The sequence below is a fragment of the Gossypium hirsutum genome, chromosome A02, assembly GCF_007990345.1.
Source record: "Gossypium hirsutum isolate 1008001.06 chromosome A02, Gossypium_hirsutum_v2.1, whole genome shotgun sequence".
NCBI lineage: Eukaryota > Viridiplantae > Streptophyta > Magnoliopsida > Malvales > Malvaceae > Gossypium > Gossypium hirsutum.
In genome coordinates this window covers 68,490,197-68,502,963 of record NC_053425.1, presented here as the reverse complement: position 1 = coordinate 68,502,963, position 12,767 = coordinate 68,490,197, and the positions used below count along the sequence as shown (strand labels likewise).

Genomic DNA, 12,767 nt, shown 5'->3' with positions numbered 1-12,767 from the left:
GTGATACTTTCAAAAACACTCTGTTACCGATTTGAAATTCAATATCTTTGCATTTCAAATCTACATATGATTTCTATCGATCTGAAGCTGCTTTCCAACTGTCGTAAATTACTTTTACTTTCTCTTCAGTTTCTCTAATCAAATCAACCCCATGAATCTTTTTCTCGTTAAGCTCGGTCCAATACAATGGAGTTCGGCATTTATGACCATCTAAAGTTTCATACGGTGCCATTTTTATGCTCGACTAATAACTATTATTATACGCAAACTCAACCAACTGTAAATATTTTTCCCAGTAGCCTTCAAACTCTAATACACAGCAACGAAGCATATCTTTGAGAATCTGAATCACTCTATCGGATTGACCATCAATTTGCAGATGAAATGCAGTACTAAAATGCAACCGTGTACCCAAAGCCTCTTACAATTTCTTCCAAAATTGTGACGTAAACCACGTATCTCTATCCGAAATAATAGAAATTGGCACCCTGTGCAATATGACAACATCTGAGATGTACAATTTAGCTAATCTATTAAGTGAAAAGTCTGTATGTACCGAAATGAAATGTGCAAATTTCGTTAAGCAATCAACCACAACCCAAATAGCATCTTTCTTTTTCAGAGATGAGGGTAACCCCGATTCGAAATCCATTGTAACTCTATCCCAATTCCATTCAGGTATCAATACTGGCTGTCATAGAGTCTTGAAGTTACTTGATGTTCAGTTTTAACCTGTTGACTAGCCAAGCATCTCGACACAAATTTTGAAGTGTCTCGTTTCACGCCCGACCATCAGTACATCTATTTCAAATCACTGTACATCTTAGTACTCCATAGATGAATAGACAAGCAACCATTATGTGCTTCGTGTAAAATTTTTTGAATAAGCTCAGAATTCCTCAGCACACAAATTCTACCTTGGAACAGCAAATAATCATCGGACCCTATCTGATACTTTAAATTGATGGTCAACTAGCATTGTACTCTTTTAGCTTGCAATTCATTGTCACATTTCTAGGCTTCACAGATTTACTGGAGAAACACCGATTTAGCTTTTAACTCAGCTAAAATCGAACCATCAGTAGATAATGTCAATCGTGTATTCATCGTTTTCAAAGCAAACAAAGATTTTCTACTCAGAGCATCAATGGCTACATTCGCTTTTCCTGGATGATAATCAATCACTAACTTGTAGTCTTTTAACAATTTGAGCCATTTTCATTGTTGGAAATTCAAATCTTTCTGATACATCAAATACTTCAAACTCCTGTGGTCAGTTAAAATATGGCATTTTTCATCGAACAAATGATGTCGCCAAATTTTCAATGCAAAAACAATAGCGGCGAACTCTAAGTCGTATACTGGATAATTTTTTTCATGCGGTTTTAACTATCTGGAAGCATAGGCTATCACTTTGCCTTATTGTATTAAAACACATCCCAAACTGTTCAATGAAGCATCACTCAAAATCACAAACTCTTTACCCGATTCGGGCTGAACTAAAACTGGTGCTTCATTAACAGTGCTTTCAACTGATCAAAACTCTGTTGACATTTCTCAGACCACTCAAACTTCACATCTTTTTGCAATAAATGAGTTATCGTTATAGCTATCATTGAGAACCCTTTTACAAAATACTGATAATAACTAGCTAATCCTAGAAAACTTCTGACCACGGATACATTTCTTAGTGGTTTCCAATCAACAACTATTGAAATCTTACTTGATCAACTCGAATACTTTCCGCTGAAACAATATGTCCCCAAAATCCAACTTCTCGGAGCCAAAACTCACATTTGCTGAATTTAGCAAATAGTTTGTAACACAATCCTCAAATGCTCAGCATGCTTAGATTCGTCTCAGGAATGAATTAGAATGTAATCAATGAATACAACTACAAATCTATCCAAATACGTTCTAAAGATTCAATTCATCAAATCCATGAATATTGCTGGAGCGTTAGTTAATCCAAACGACATAACAAGAAATTCATAATGTTTGTACCTGGTTCTAAATGCAGTTTTCAGCACATCCGGATTTTTAACCTGTAACTGATAATAGCCAGATCGCAAATCAATCTTTGAAAATGCTGTTGCTCCTTTCAACTGATCGAACAAATCATCAACTCTTGGAAAAGGATACTTATTCTTAATCGTAACCTTATTAAGTTGATGATAGTTGAAACACAGTCTCATCGATCCATCTTTCTTCTTTACGAACATAATTGGTGCACCCCAAGGCAAAAAACTAGGTCGTGCAAAACCTCTTTCTGTTAACTCTTGCAACTGAGCTTTCGATTCTTTCAATTCTCTTGGAGCCATTTTGTATGGAGCAATCGATATTGATAATGTTTCCAGTACATACACAATAGCAAATTCAACCTCTCTAATTGGTGGTAACCTGGGTCATTCCTCTGGAAACATATCTGGATACTCACAAACCACTGGCACTAGTTCAATCTTCTATTTAGACACTTTTATATCAAGTACATACACAAGGTAAGCATTGAAACCCTTTCTCACATATTTCTGTGCTAGCATCGTCGATATCATAATAGGCAACCCACTCGAATCATCGGATTCAATACGAAGAATTTCACTATTCTAACATTTTAACTCAATAGTATTTCATCTACAATTTACAACAACATCATGCAGAGTCAACCAATCGATACCCAAAATCACATTGAATTCATCAAACGGTAGAAGCATCAAATCAGCTGGAAAACAGTAACCCCGTGTCATCAAAGGACAATTCTTGAAAACTTTACCAACTAGGACATACTGGCCTAAGGGGTTCGATACTTTAATCACAAATTCAGTTGACTCAATAGGTAAACTCTTACTAGACACAAAATTCATACAGACATATGAATGAGTCGATCCAGGATCAATCAAAGCAATTACATTAGTACTATAAAGAGAAAATGTACTGCTGATAACATCTGGTGCTGATGCATTATGGCGAGCACGAATAGTGTAGGCTGGCACTCGAGCCTCTGATCTCACAACAGAATCTTTTGTTGCACCTTTTTTACTAGTCACATTCCCAGTATTTCTAGGTGGTCTCCCTCTGGCAACTGTATTACTCTGCCTTGTATTTAGAAATTTGTCTTTCTCAGGATAATCACGAATAAAATGATCTTGCGAGCCACATCTGAAACTGGAATTATTATTCATCCAACAATCTACAAAATGTATTCTTCCACATTGTTAACACTCAGGTTTGTTGGTTTTGACACTACCAACACTCGAAACTGAAGTGGCTTGAGCTTTCAGACTCGTATGTTACTTTCCATGGTCTCTATTAGAATACCCCACTAAAGCATTCGAATGATTATGAGAATCCTTTGATTTCTTTGAAAAGGAATGATAGGGTTTACTCATTGACCTCTTTCTTGAATCTCTAGCCTCAGAATCGACTCATCTCTTTTCTTTGCTAAGCTCCTTGGCTTTGCATGCTTTACCGACAAACAAACAAATTCTTTTAGTTCAAGAATCCTGACTAGAAGTGATCACGAGGTTTTGTGATAGGTTTTAAATATTTATAATTACTCGCTCTTGGACTAACTATTATCACGATGTAGGCAAGTGTACCTATCAAACAGTAGTATAGTTTTAGCAAGACTGGATTGTCGAACCCAAAGGAACTAAAAGTACTAGTAATGACTATCTTTTTATTATCTAGCCTAAGATTAATGGGGTTTTGTTTTAATTAACTAATTATCTAATCTAAGAACGCACAGAGAAAAGAATTGGGGAATTTCTTTTGGGAAAATCAATTGATTTAAGACAATACCTAAGGAAAAATCCACCTAGACTTTACTTGTTATTCTGGCTCCGAACCGGACGATTTTTTCATTCAACTTGCTCGTAGAGATCCCTAAGTTATGTTATTATCCCTACTCAAGACTAATAACATCTAATCCCTAGATTGAATAATTGAGACTTTTCTCTAATTAACACTCTATGGTTGCATTAACTCGATCTATGGATCCCCTTATTAGGTTTCACCCTAATCCGGTAAAATCTTGTCACCCTATTTCTAGGCACGCAATCAACTCCACTTAATTATGATAAATGTACACTTAGATAGGGTCTATTCCTCCTCTGAATAAGAGCTTATCTTGAATCAGTATCCTGGGATATCAAAACAAGAATTAAGAACACATAATTAAGAACAAGTTAAATATTTATCATATGATTCAGAAAATAATAAGAAGATTCATCTTAGGTTTCATTCCCCTTAGGTATTTAGGGGATTTAGTTCATAACTAAATAAGAAAACATCTCAGAAGAATAAAGAATACAAAACATAAAGAAAACCCAAAACTCCTGAAGGGAAATTGAGGAGAGATCTTCAGTTTTGATGATGAATCCGACTTCTGAGATGGATCAATCGGCTTCCTTGGAGTAATTCCTTACTCCCCCTTCTCTGTCTTTCTTTTCTTCCTCCTCTAGGGTGTATTTATAGGCTTTGGAATGCCTAGAAGCCCTTAAAATTAGAATTTTCCGAATTGGACTCAACTTGGGCTCGGCAGGGACACGCCCATGGCACACGCCTGTGTTCGATTACTTCAGGCCGTGCTCGAGCCTGCCAAATTGACACGGTCGTGTGGTGTGCCAGTGTGAGGAGTTCCAGGCCGTGTTGATTTTGTACTTTGTCCCATTTTTTCTGTTTTTGGCCCGTTTCTCGTTCCTTTCACTCTCTTATGCTCTCCTAAGTGTAAAACATGAAATTAAAGCGTTAGGAGCATCGAATTCACCAATTCTAATGGAAAATCATCCATAAAATACGTTAAACATGGGGGAAAGTATGTATAAATTACGGTTTATGAAATACCCCACACTTAAGCATTTGCTTATCCTCAAGCAAAATCCTCAACTCGTAATCAAAATAAATTCTCCTCAACTTATAATTCTTATTGATAATTTCTCAAAATAATCCATAGGTAATCATACATTGAGAATTCAACTAAAAGAACATAAAAGTTTCAAACATTCCAAGTTGAGTATTTAATCATGCAAACATAGGTGTCTCTCCGCATCTAAGTAATTACCTTTGATTCAGAATATCACAGAGTTTCACATCCTTCCTAAAGATTCACTCAAATCACTCGAGGTGTTTAAGGACAACAAATGAAGCACTCAATAGTCAATAATCAAAAGTTATTACCATAGGCTTGCATGAAAATCAAATCTCCACCACCGAAATTTAAGATGATACATCAATCAAAAGGTCTTTAGAGGGTTGTAATGAGGCTTGGTTAGGGGGTGTGGTCACAAACTGAAAGAAACGGGTTAAAATCGAGATTGAATTGAAAAATTGCCTAACTAGTAAAAGAGTTAATTTTCACTTGCGTACAATAGAGCTTCTTCTCAGAATATGGAATTACTAATAAATATACATATATATTTTTTAAGAACAAGTTAAATAACATAGACTAACTATTAAGAACAAAACATAGCTAAGCAATCCATTCAACTCAAATCTCGACAAAAGTAGGGATTAATTTAGGGGGTTTCAACAATAATGGGTTAAGGGTTAATATTGAGGTTAATACAAGGAATGGCTTGTTAGGCTCAATGGGGTTTACTAGGGGTTAATAGTGGAGGTAGGCTTTTCATGGCATGAGTGGGTTAATCCTAAGTTCCTTAATCATTTTGATATATCAAATCAAATGGTGTGGTCTCGACATGCATAATCAAGTAAGTTCTAGAATAACAGTTCAATACTAACGCACTTAAAGAAATAATAAAAGTGAGCATGAAAGGATGAATAAATGCTCAAAAGGCTCAAAAATCTCACAAAAATTATGGCTTTTTGATGTTTAGAATTGTGAATTCCAATTCAAAGAAATACCTAGACTTGGGGAGATAACCTATAATTTTAAATTCTTAAAAATAAACTCATTATGCTTGATTCTCTAATGTCTTAAAGTTTAAACAATCAATGTGTAAATCCCTATGTATTAATTCAAGATATATCAATCAAAATCATAAACCATTTAAAATTTATCCTAAATATGATATGAGAGTTTTTCAAGAGAACAAGATGATTATTCAGGGATTTTTCTGATAATGAAATAAATACCACCCCCACACTTAAGATGTACATTTCCCTCAATGTACAAAGATAGATATTAGAGTATAAAAATAAGATAGGGAGAGAAGTGAAACTTCCTGTATGATGAATTCCTCGAACTAGAGTTTTGGAGAGTGATCGGTTCGAGAGTGGAGGAGGATGCTCTGGCGGTCGTAGAGGTTCATTAGGCCATAAGTCCTGCGCCAAAAGAATATTATATCTAGTGGTAGCTATGGTCGTGGTCGAGCAGGACATGGCAGTCGTGGAGAACCTTTCCCGGTGGAGTTTTAGTTCCTATGTGATGATGAGCTTAAGAGCTCTATATAACTACGATAAAATCAGGAACTTTTTAGGGGATATTAGGAAGAATAAGTACTCAAAAAGAAATAACCGAAACTAATAATTAAAAAATAAAATTCTAAAATCTAACAAAAATAAAAAGTAGTTGCAATAAAAATTAAAAACATAAAATAATAAATAAATATTTCTAAACATCTTCATTGCTGGATGGTTTGCGAGGTGGGATTGGCGATGAGATGTGGGGGTGCTGACAAATCTGATGTAGAGTAGCATCAATGATGTCAAATCGTTGAAAACACTACTGCTCGAATCGGGTGAGGCATTCAGACATGTCAGCATATGAAGCCATCGAATGAACTGGACGAGAGGGTGGTGGTGGCTGAGTCGGTGGGTCCTCATGCTGTGGGGGAACATCATCAGGAATGTCCTCAGAAGCCTCCTCCTCGGTAGATTGGGCGAGACGATATTGGGGAGGGTAGGTTCATCGGCACCTCTCAATCATCCTCATTCTGAGCATGCTCGAGATGCATTGTGGAGACATCTGGCCGATGAGAGTGAGGGATGATTCTTGGGCCGCGATGTTTAGGAGCCCGAAGTGTCGTGCCAGCCTAGCCACGTAGGGGCCAATGGAGATGACCCCCTTCCGATGCCGCTCTGTCTGGTGCTAAATCGCAAGGGTGATGAAATAGGCAAGGTCAATGACGTGCCCTTGTGACATGAACCATAAGAAGTAGACGTCGTGGGTGTTAACGACACCAGTGCACTCTCGCCTCCCTGTAATCGTGTGAGCTAAAATAGCGTGTAAGTACCTTAGGGATGGTGGAAGAACTAATGCCTTGGAGCGACTAGGATTGTACGAGGCCGTGCTAGGGGCCAAAGTGTGCCAGCACTTTGAGGGCGATAAATTTATGTGGCGACTGAGAGCATGTAGTTCATTCTCCTCCCTGAATTCCTTCGTATATAGGCCTAGTGCAGTACCAAACTCTGGGACGCTTAGCTGGCGGATTAATCTGCCTAGGCGAAACCAGACCGTAACAGGATCATCATTCCTTGTCATTATGGTCTGGAGATGGAATGTTGAGCAGAGTTCCAGCTTGAGCTCGAGGTACATCGGCTCGATAATCCCGAAGAACAGCTCCCACAGGTCGGTGGTTAATAGAGCCCGAATCGCATCAGCCATCTGGACTTGTTCTGCAGTAGCCCAATCAATGCAGCGGCCCGAAATTAAGGGTCGGGCCTGAAGTATTTGGAATAATTCTTCCTGGGGCAATCAGGGAAACTGTAAGAGAGGGTGACAAATTTCTGCGGTTGGGCCCGCGGAAGAAGACGCTCCCTTCCTCTTCTTCGAAGCAGGTATGGTGATTTTCTTTCCTCTTGACGATGACATGGTACCTGTGATTAGAATCATCAAGTCATCTTGATGAGTGGTCGAAGTAAAAGGAATACAATTTCCAACTAAAAACCAGACTTTCAGCCACAACCAAACATAACTAATATAATAATTTCGTGACTTTGTCATTGTATGTAGTAATGGCATGTGTAAAAGAATGAAACTTTCCTAATAACATGAAATATATAAGAAATAATTGAACAATGCAAACTACATGAGAGATATTGGGATGGGAATACCATGAGAATGAGCATGGTAAAATCATGGGTATGAAGTTTCCTAATCACTTGATTTAACATGCAATGTATAATGACCAACTAAAAATGCAAACTAAATGATAAAGTAATGAACAGACATGGAAGATAGTTCAAAAGAAATGGAAATTATTGTAATAATAAGCATTAGTAATAAGTAAAATAGAAGTGAAAAGAGTAAATAAACACTAAGGGAGAGAGATTGAGCGTCAAAAACAAAGTTGAAGGCGGCGCACGGGCATGGCAGGGGGCCGTGTGGAGTTGCAGTGGCTAGGGTTAGGATTTTTGAATGGGGAAGAAAGTGAATAGTGCAGGGTATTTATAGATTTTGAGGCACACGGCCATGGCACACGCCCGTGTCCCCTAATTTCAGCCCGTGTGATTCGCGAATTTCAAATTTGGGCGTGTCGACATTTAGTACACGACCGTGTCTAGCTTCGTTTGCTTCTCTCATGCCCGTGTGTTCAAGCTCCACGCAATAAGGCCTTGTCTAGCTTCGTTTACTTTTCTCACGCCTGTGTTAATTTAACAGGTTCGACCACGGGTGTTAGACACGGGCGTGTCTCATGCCCGTGCTAATTTTTCAGTTTCAACCACAGGTCTTCCACATGGACGTGTCGCACACCCGTGTTGTTTTGGCAGGCTCGACCACGGCCATGTCGCACGGCCGTTGCATTTTATCGTAGCCCGTGTTGGGGAAATCTTTTGCCCTATTTTCTCACGACCTTAAGCACGCCAATGTGCTTGGCCGTGTCTTTGTGGAAACACCTATATTTAAGATCTCTATTAGTAGGTTAGGAGTTAAATACCAAAATTTAAAGAAATTAATAATGTTAGTGCTCGGGTTGCCTCTCGAGAAGCACTTATTTATAGTCTAAGCTCGACTTACCTCTCCGTTGTATGATCATGGTGGTTCAAATAGTTTGTACTCCTTGTTCCTGTTATCAGTCTTGACAAAATAAGGTTTTAATTGGGTGTTTTTTACCTTAAAAGTGCCGAACTTGGGATGACTCACCTCGACTGTACCGAATGGAAAAATACTGAGTACTATAAGAGGAATGCCCTTATTCAGTGTGTTAGTGACAATGTGGGGATCCGCGGCATCTAATAAGACCTTATCACCAACCTTAAGTTGATTTGGAGAGGTATCAGGCTTATTTTGGTGTAGTTTCGGTTTGTCGGTTGTTCTTGGGTTGTGCGTCCACCATTTATTGAGTTCCTCGATTTTTAGTCTTCGATCTTCAATGTTCGATGTGATGCCAGAATTACGAGCTTGAAGGGTGACCGTTTTGTCTCCCACTCGAAGTGTTAGCTCACCTGTGCCAACATCAATAATTGTTTTAGCAGTTGCTAAAAAGGGCCTCCTTAAAATCAAAGGGGTGTTATTATCCTCCTCTATGTCTAGAACAATGAAATCAACGGGAAATATGAACTTATCTAATTTCACTAGTACATCTTCAATAATACCCCAAGGAAATCTTATAGTTTTATCTTCCAATTGAATGCTCATCCTATTTTGTTTAGGTTTCCCAAGACATAGTTGCTTAAACATTTTGTAAGGCATGATGTTAATACTAGCCCCTAAATCAGCTAATGTATGATTTTTATCTAAACTACCAATTAAGCAAGGAATTGTAAAACTCCCTGGATCTTTCAATTTGTGGGGTAGCTTATTCTGTAGAATAACTGAGCAGACTGCGTTTAGCTCCACATGCGACGCTTTGTCCAACTTTCGCTTATTTACTAAAAGCTCTTTTAAAAATTTCATTGCATTCGGCGTCTGTGACAAAGCTTCAATAAACGGTAAGTTAATATGTAATTTTGTCAAAAGTTTAAGGAATTTACCGAATTGTTCATCTGAGCGATCTTTCCTTGTCGCATTAGGGTATGGGATACGAGGTTTATATTCTTCATTCACTGTTTTGTTATGACTTACCTCACTTTTACCTTTGCTCACCACAGTTTCTTGCATCAATTCTGGCTCAGGCGTAATGAATCCTTCCTTTTCTTGAGTACTAATTGCGTTGAGGTGTTCCCTTGGGTTAGGTTTAGTATTTCTTGGTAAGCTACCTTGTGGTCTTTCAGAGATTAGTTTGGATAGCTGGCCTATCTGAGTTTCGAGCCCTTGGATCGATGCTTGTTGATTTTTAAGTGTTGTTTAGGTATTTTGGAAACGGGTTTCTGACATCGAGATAAATTTAGAGAGCATCTCCTCAAGGTTTGGTTTCTTCTCTTGTTGATAAGGTGGCTGTTGAAAACCTTGAGGATTTTGTGGCTTTTGATTCCCTTGACCACCCTAGGAGAAATTTTGGTGGTTCCTCCAAGCTGCATTATAAGTATTACTGTATGGGTTATTTTAAGATCTAAATTTATTGTTACCCATATAGTTGACTTGTTCCTCTTCGGTTGTAGGATTGAAGGATTGAAGGATTGATATTCTGTATGCACACCTCCTCCACTTGAGTCACACCTCATTACTGGATGTACCTGCGTAGAACCAAGTAAACTATCAATCTTTTTGTTGAGAAGTTCTACCTGATTTGATAGCATAGTAACTGAGTCGACGTTATAAACGCCGGTTGTTTTTGTTGGCTTAGTCCTCATGACTTGCCACTGATAGTTATTCAGTGACATTTCTTTAATAAATTCATAAGCCTCTTCAGGTGTTTTGTTGTTGATGGTTTCGCCAGCAGCTGCGTCAACCATTTGTCGAGTCGAGGGATTCAAACCATTGTGGAATGTTTGTACTCGAAGCCAAAGCGATAACCCATGGTGAGGGCACCTTCTCAGTAAGTCCTTGTATCTCTCCCATGTATCGTAAAGTGTTTCTAAATCCATCTGCACAAAAGAAGATATATCATTACGTAATTTAACCGTTTTAGCCGGCGAAAAATATTTTAGTAAGAATTTTTCAGTCATTTGTTCCCAAGTAGTGATAGAACCTCGTGGTAACGAGTTCAACTACATTTAGCTTTGTTTCTCAGTGAAAAAGGAAATAACCGAAGACGAATGGCATCACCAGAAACGCCATTGATTTTAAATGTATCACAAAATTCCAGAAAGTTTGCTAAGTGAGCGTTGGGATCTTTATCCTGCAAACCATCAAACTGAACAAACTACTGTATCATTTGAATTGTGTTAGGTTTCAGTTCAAAAGTATTTGCAGCTACAGCCAGTCTAACTATGCTAGATTCAGTTCCTGTTAGAGAAGGTTTAGCATAATCATACATAGTACGTGGAACAAGATTTTGATTAGCCGCAATTGCAGGAGGTAGTTAATTACCTTGGTTTTTAGCCATCTCTTTGGTTGGGGGTTGAGTATCGTCTTCTTGCTCATTTTCTGTATATCTTAAGCTGCGCCTTATTTCTCTTTGGTTTCTACAAGCTGTGCGATTGATTTATTTGTCAAAAAGTAATGGTCCGACGGGTTTCTTCTAGTCATAAACTATAAAAACCTGCCAAGAGAAGGAAAAAGTAAATTAATTAGTAATAATTAAAAAAATTTAATTGCAAGAAAAATAAATGACTAAAGTAATAAAAATTGAGTGTTCTTAGTATTGTAGTTCCCCGGCAACGGTGCCAAAAACTTGATCGCGAGGTTTCGTGATAGGTTTTAAATATTTATAATTACTTGTTCTTGGACTAACTATTATCACGATGTAGGCAAGTGTACCTATCGAACAGTAGTATAGTTTTAACAAGACCAGATTGTCAAACCCAAAGGAACTAAAAGTACTAGTAATGACTGTCTTTTTATTATCTAGCCTAAGAATAATAGGGTTTTATTTTAATTAACTAATTATCTAAACTAATAACGCACAGAGAAAAGAATTGGGGAATTGCTTTTACGAAAATCGATTGACTTAAGACAATACCTAAGGAAAAATCCACCTAGACTTTATTTGTTATTCTGGCTCCGAACCGGACGATTTATTCATTCAACTTGTTCCGTAGAGATCCCTAAGTTATGTTATTATCCCTATTCAAGACTAATAACATCTAATCCCTAGATTGAATAACCGAGACTTTTCTCTAATTAACACTCTAGGGTTGCATTAACTCGATCTATGGATCCCCTTATTAGGGTTCACCCTATTTCTAGCTGCGCAATCAACTCCACTTAATTATGATAAATGTACTCTTAGACAGGGTCTATTCCTCCTCTGAATAAGAGCTTATCTGGAATCAGTATCTTGGGATATCAAAACAAGAATTAAGAACACATAATTAAGAACAAGTTAAATATTTATCATAAGATTCAGAAAATAATAACAAGATTCGTCTTAGGTTTCATTCCCCCTAGGTATTTAGGGGATTTAGTTCATAACTAAATAAGAAAACATCCCAGAAGAATAAATAATACAAAACATAAAGAAAACCCAAAACTCCTGAAGGGAAATTGAGGAGAGATCTTCAGTCTTGATGATGAATCCGGCTTCTGAGATGGATCAATAGGCTTCCTTGGAGTAATTCCTTACTCCCCCTTCTCCGTCTCCCTTTTCTTTCTCCTCTAGGGTGTATTTATAGGCTTTGGAATGCCTAGAAGCCCTCAAAATTAGCCTTTTCCAAATTGGACTCAACTTGGGCTCGGTAGGGACACGCCCGTGGCACACGCCCGTGTTCGATTACTTCAGGCCGTGCTCGAGCTTGCCAAATTGACACGGCCGTGTGGTCTGCCTGTGTGAGGAGGTCCAGGCCGTGTTGATTCCGTACTTTGGCCTATTTTCTCCGTTTTTGGG

The 12,767-nt window shown here is 38.0% G+C and overlaps 1 non-coding gene across 1 annotated transcript; it reads left to right on the top strand.

The window, feature by feature from the left end:
* The first annotated feature begins 10,792 nt into the window (after positions 1-10,792).
* On the top strand, positions 10,793-10,899 carry LOC121217440 (small nucleolar RNA R71). Its single transcript, XR_005913541.1, has one exon. It is a non-coding gene; the product is annotated as a small nucleolar RNA R71 (small nucleolar RNA).
* The last annotated feature ends 1,868 nt before the right edge of the window (positions 10,900-12,767 follow it).